This window comes from Hevea brasiliensis, unplaced genomic scaffold, assembly GCF_030052815.1.
Source record: "Hevea brasiliensis isolate MT/VB/25A 57/8 unplaced genomic scaffold, ASM3005281v1 Scaf315, whole genome shotgun sequence".
Lineage (NCBI taxonomy): Eukaryota > Viridiplantae > Streptophyta > Magnoliopsida > Malpighiales > Euphorbiaceae > Hevea > Hevea brasiliensis.
In genome coordinates this window covers 84,995-91,076 of record NW_026614824.1, presented here as the reverse complement: position 1 = coordinate 91,076, position 6,082 = coordinate 84,995, and positions in this window count along the sequence as shown.

Here is a 6,082-nt window from a genome sequence, read left to right as displayed (position 1 = left end):
CAGCAGGCAACATTTGTTCTATTTCATTTGCTATTCCGAAACTCAATTTTACTCCGACCTCCCCCACCTTTACCCAGTCATATTCTCGAGCTAGTCTAGTGGTGCGACTTCATAACTCTCTGATTTATTATATGATCATTTATTTAAAAAAAAAAAAACTCTTATGTAAGATACTGCTACCAATATTTTATCAAACTACCTATACGTTACCCGTAAACAGAACACCTACATTAGGAGATAATAAAAGGCCAAGAACAAATAAATAACATGAACTGACATCAAAGATAAACTCGAGAATAACCACCCACGTGGGACCTTCTAACATAAAATAAACTTTAATGAAAATTACGAGCGTAAAAAGAAGATAAAAGCGAACACTGGATAAGGCAACGGTTCAGACACTCACCTACAGGAAGTTGAACCTATTGAACTAGCGTGAGTCAAGAATGTTGCGAGTTTGGGCTAATAGTCCGAGACTGATGCTTGCCTTGAAATGACGAATGCCTAGTTAGCATGTAATCAAACCAGAATGATAATAAATGAGATTGAGCTTCAGAAAATAAAAGTGGATATAAAGGTGGTGAAAACAGAACTGAAACTTAAGAAAGGGTATCACAGGGCAATGAACAAACTGAAAATCAGAAGTTCCAGTGTCCAACACTTCTTCAAAGAAAATACTTTAGAAAACTGGTTTCTAAAGTCTTTCTAGCTTAAAAATAGCAGAGTAGCAAAACTGAATTAATTTTCAGAGCCTTTCCACTATAATCACCACCCTTTTTCTTCGTCCTCCCTTCAACTGTTTTCATGCAGGTATTTATAGGGAACGGATGTTCCTAATGAAGGGTCAGGATTCCCTTTGAAGGAAATGGAAGGTTTGGATTTTAAAGGACACGATCTAATGGTTGGGAATTAAAGAGAATCAAAACGAACGACCGAGACCCTTTTCTACATATTTGTCCTTTCTCCTTTCTAATCTGACGGCTCAGAATTTTCTTGTCAAGGGCGATCCGAAGGTTGAGAATAAAGAGCGCCGATCTTGTCGTATTGTTCTTTGATCCAAGGGCTCTAGACTTGTCCTTATAAGTAAGATCAACGGTGGAGATTGGGATGTACAGCACTGTCATGACATACTCTGGCACCTGTCAGTAATGTGGGCGATTCTGAGGCGTGCGGTGGAGATTTCGTCTGCAACGCTTTAACTACCTCGGCTCTGATTATGACGACAGTTAGCGGAAGTTGTCTTATTCTCTTTGTTTTCTGACCTCCCCTCCCTTCCGATCTTTCTAACACGATCCTTTTCCGATCTCTCATGCCGGGCTCCCCTCTTCCGACCTCTCCTACTCCGGTCTTCTCCTTTATCCGGTCCGATTCAGTCAAAGCATTTATTCCTTCGATTTCCGAGGCATCCGCTTCGTTTTCTGCTCGCAATAAATGCTCAGACTTTCCCTATATATATACCTTCAACGGGAAACCCCTCCGCATTTGATTTTCTCCTCTTTCCTTCTCACATTTCCTGTTCTAACCGCTCCGGCAATAATCCCGGCCATGATAGTTGCTTTTGATCTTTTTCCGATTGTCCTCTTTATTCCTCGACTGAAAATTTATGATCCCGGTGATCGGAGAATTATGATAACCTCATTTGATGACAGTGAGAGAACCGGACTAATTTGCCGACCTGGATCGAGGACCTCGATCGTGTCGATCTCGAATCGTTCGACCGATATAATCGGCGAACTGATTTCGGGCGAGAAGACTGCTAATATTCCTCTTAACATCGGTGACTGCCCCTTGAAGTTCATTTGGCTCCTCACCACATTGGGCGTCCCGACTACAGCTCGGTTCTGGTCGATGACAGTGGAGATGACTCTCCATCCTCATGAGAGTCATAATCACCCCATCTGAGCTGTACGTCTATCCGTTGTCTATGGCCGGACAAATCTTTTGATTCAGCCACGAGACTAGGCTTTGACATAGGCCTTTATTAGATAGGATGTTCCACCGATCTCTAAAGATCGCCCCTATGATGTAATCAGACCTTTAATGTAATCCGATCTCTAGAGATCGCCCAAATGATGTAATCCGACTTTTAATGTAATCCGATCTCTAGAGATCGCCCAAATGATGTAATCCGACTTTTCGGAAATAAAATTTTATTTTGACAACTATCATTTTATTATTATTGCATTGATTATTTTTCGATCTCTGATGTGTTTATCCGATCCGGTTCCTAACTGAACAGCCCTTAACCGATCCGCACTTCTAAACATCCGCCTTAATTCACCGATCTCTAACTAGCCGATCTCTCCTTATTATGGAATTTCTGGAATATTCGTGAGACGTGTCAGAAAAAGCTGGCGAATCCCGCGAACCGATGCGCCGCTTGGGACACCGTGAGCATTAAATGCTCAGACTAGTATAAATAGGGGATGAGTCCGCCAGTCGTCCCCTTATGTCATTTTCAGCCTTTCGCGAGCGATTCCAAAATCCTCTCATTTTTTCAAGTTCTTCCGACACCGATCACACTCCGGTAAGGATTTTGATCTTTCTTTCAGTTTAAATTTTCTCTTTTCTTTGAAAATGAGCGGCGCCGAGGGTCAGAGAGCGGCAAGCCCCCTTTCCGTTCAGATCTCGTGGTCGTCAGATGAGGTAGAAGTAGTCGGAACAAGCGGGCGATCTGAACCTCTTAGGACCTCTATTCCAGCCCGCAGTCAAGCAGCACCCTCGAGGCAAACACATTCTTCAGGGAGAGAAAACCTCCCCATGGACGAGCTGCCATCAATTCTTCAAGAAACCGACACAATGCTCACCAAGAGTATAACATTCAGCCCGATTCATACTGTCGACACCATATTTTGGCCGATCCCTGAAATCAATAAACTTTGAAGCCGATCCCCAACACATAGTCTCCCTTTGCCAACTAACCACATTTCCGATCTCTCCTCAGAAGGAATCGAATCAATACTAAGTCCCCATATCATTTAAAGCCTCACCAATCTCTCAAACCAATTGTCAAGTCCCCTGATCAGTCAATTATATTTTCGATCTTTCTTGTCAAACGAGATTGAACCAACATTAGGCCTTCGTGCCACTAGTCTTATTGCCGATCTCTCTTTTATCCGTTTCTCAACCAAAATTTTAACAAATATTTAAAAGAGATCAGAGGATAAGTCCTTATCTGATCCTCAATCCATAATTTTAATGAATATTTAAAAGAGATCATAAGAGAGTTCTTATCCGATTCTCAATCTAAAAAAAACTCTAATTTTAACCTAAAAGAGATCGGAGGAGAGTTCTTATCCGATCTCCAATCAAAATTTTAATTTAAAAGAGATCGGAGGAGAGTTCTTATTCGATTCTCAAATCAAATTCTAACAAATATGCAAAATGACCCCTTAAACTAAACTGATACGCAACAGTAACTCACTAAGGGTCGACTCATTTATTTATGTATCTGGGTAACCCGAATTGGTGAAAAATCAAATATTCCCTTTGACCAAGAGGATTAACATCTCCGTTCGAACCTCCTAACTATCAATTCTAGTTTATAAAGAGCTTGAAGTTAAATCGCTACCCTCATTGAGGGACGAGGTGGGTGCCTAACACCTTCCCCGCTACTTTTGACCCCAAACTTATAATCTGCTTTTGAAGTGGTTTCATTTTAATTTACTGCAAATGGTTTTCTTTAATTTCCTCAAAATTAAAGTGGCGACTCTCACTCTTTTCCACTTCAGTGAGTGTTCGTCCAGGCGACCGCAAAACCCCTTGCGACACATATGAACTCATTAAGTGTCACGGCGATCTTCAAGCCGATCACTTCTTCGAAGAGAATGACATGATCATGGTATACGAAGAGCAATTAAAAGCCAGGCTACGATTCCCTCTTGACGACTTCTTCAAGGAAGTTTTAAAATTTCACCAAGTGTGCATAGCCCAAGTTCACCCGAATTCATGGCGGATCCTAGTAGCCTTTAGAGGCCTTTGCCGAGCCAAAGGACTCAGTCCTACAGCTAAGGTGTTCGCCGAACTGTATAGGATAACTCGTCGAAAGGACGATGAGTATTGGTTCTTCCAGGCGAAGCCACAATGTGGGCTTTTTACCGATCTGCCCTCCTCCTTGAAGAATTGGAAGAATCATTTTTTTATTCTGAGGAGCAAAATTCTGAACGACTTTGAGGGTTTCCCACACAGCTGGCTGCATCAAGGTCCGTTAATTCTGAAGCACATCACCCTGAATAGGGAAGAAGGTCTAATGGTGATGGAATTGAAAGATCAGGGGCCCGACAGAAGTTCTCTTGTTTAGATCACCCTGAATAGGGAAGAAGGTCTAATGGTGATGGAATTGAAAGATCAGGCAGCCCAACAGAAGTTCTCTTGTTTAGATGCAGTGACGGCTGAACTGCATCATTGGACAATGGAGTTGATTACTGGCGAAGAACGCGGGCTTCAGCTCTCTAACCTCGGCCTCGGTACTTTCTATATCTCTGATCTTTGGGCCTTAACGATCTCACTGACCTTTTCTTTATGCAGGTATGGCGAGCGGCGAGGCTTCCAAGGAGAGCCGGAAGCGAAAAAGAGAGGTCTCCCAGAAAGTGCGGGAGATGAAGCGAGCCGAGGCCCTTCAGACGCCCAAGCATGATCCCGGGGAAATTCAAGGAGGCTCGTCTCAACCCTCGAGACAGCCAATCCCTGACACAGAAGTGGTCCGGTCCCCTCCTCGTCAAGAAGAGCCGCCACCACCTCCTCCGGTTGCTTCAAGCGCAGAAGGGGGTCCTTCCCAACCACCTGTGAGGACCCTTTCCCGCGACGCTCAAATCCTGATCCACTCGCTGGAGAAGAACCGCACGGTTCGAGAGAATCTGGGCTTTGCTAAGGTCTTGGGGTCCTCCATCTGCCTTCGGGAGGATCAGGATAGGCTAACCCCGAACAACCTCGATGATATCCTGACCCAAACTATGAGCCTGAGCGTGGAGAGTTTGGTGAACCAACACATTGTTCAGGAGAAGGCTCACCGCTTGAGGCAAAAGGTCGAGAAGGTGGGTTAGGAAGCTACTTCCCTCCGATCTCAACTTTCGTCCGCTCAAAACTACATATCTGAAATTGAGGGGCGGATGAAATTCTATGAGGATAAGCTGGCCGAGCAGGCTCATGTTCTTGAAGAGGTTCGGGCGCTCCGAGCTGCTGAAGTCGCTCGCTTCACTGAGGAGCTCAAAGCAAAAGAAGAAGAGGCAGTGACCAAGGAGGCTGGTGCTTATGTGAACGCTCATGGGGATTTCTTGGCCGAGCTCAGGAAGTGGTATCCCGAGGAGGACTTCTCCTGGATGGTGGATCTGGCTCCCCAAGACAAAGAGGATAGCGAGGAGGAGGCCGAAGGTGATAGAGGGGGTGAACAAAATGTAGAACAGGCTGAAGGTGATCCTCCAACCGAATGACTTGTATATATTTGAAATGAAATGAAATTCCTTTTTTTTGTTCAATGCTTGGATGAGATCGGAAAGTATCTAAGTTACATAAGCACTTGATTGTCTGAACATATTAGAACAACAGCTAAAAGTAATTATTAATCAAAGTGTAAGAGGTCGGAAAACATTGTAAGCAAGAGATCGGCAAACGCCAAATGGGACTTCATTAAAATTGGAAACTTGATTTGAACACTTAAGATCGGAATCATCCTTAAACCGGATTGGAACCTTAACTTTATCAGACGATTATCCCCAAACTTTTAAAAGGGAGATCAGCAATCAGACTGGTGGCATGAAGACCTGACGTTGGTTTGGTTTTGCTAGACAAGAGATCGGAAATGTAATTGACTGGTCAGGAGACTTGACAATTGGTTTGAGAGATCGGTGAGGCTTTAAATGATATGGGGACTTAGTATTGATTCGATTCTTTTTGAGGAGAGATCGGAAATGTGATTGGCTGGCAAAGGGAGATTCAGTGCTGGGGATCGGTTTCAAAGTTTATTGATTTCAGGGATCGACCAAAATATGGTGTCGACGCTCTTTAAAAATAATCTCTTGAATAGCAGTATCAATGATGGGAGTGGATTTCGATGTAGCAGGGACGCTCGAACCGCCTCATATTC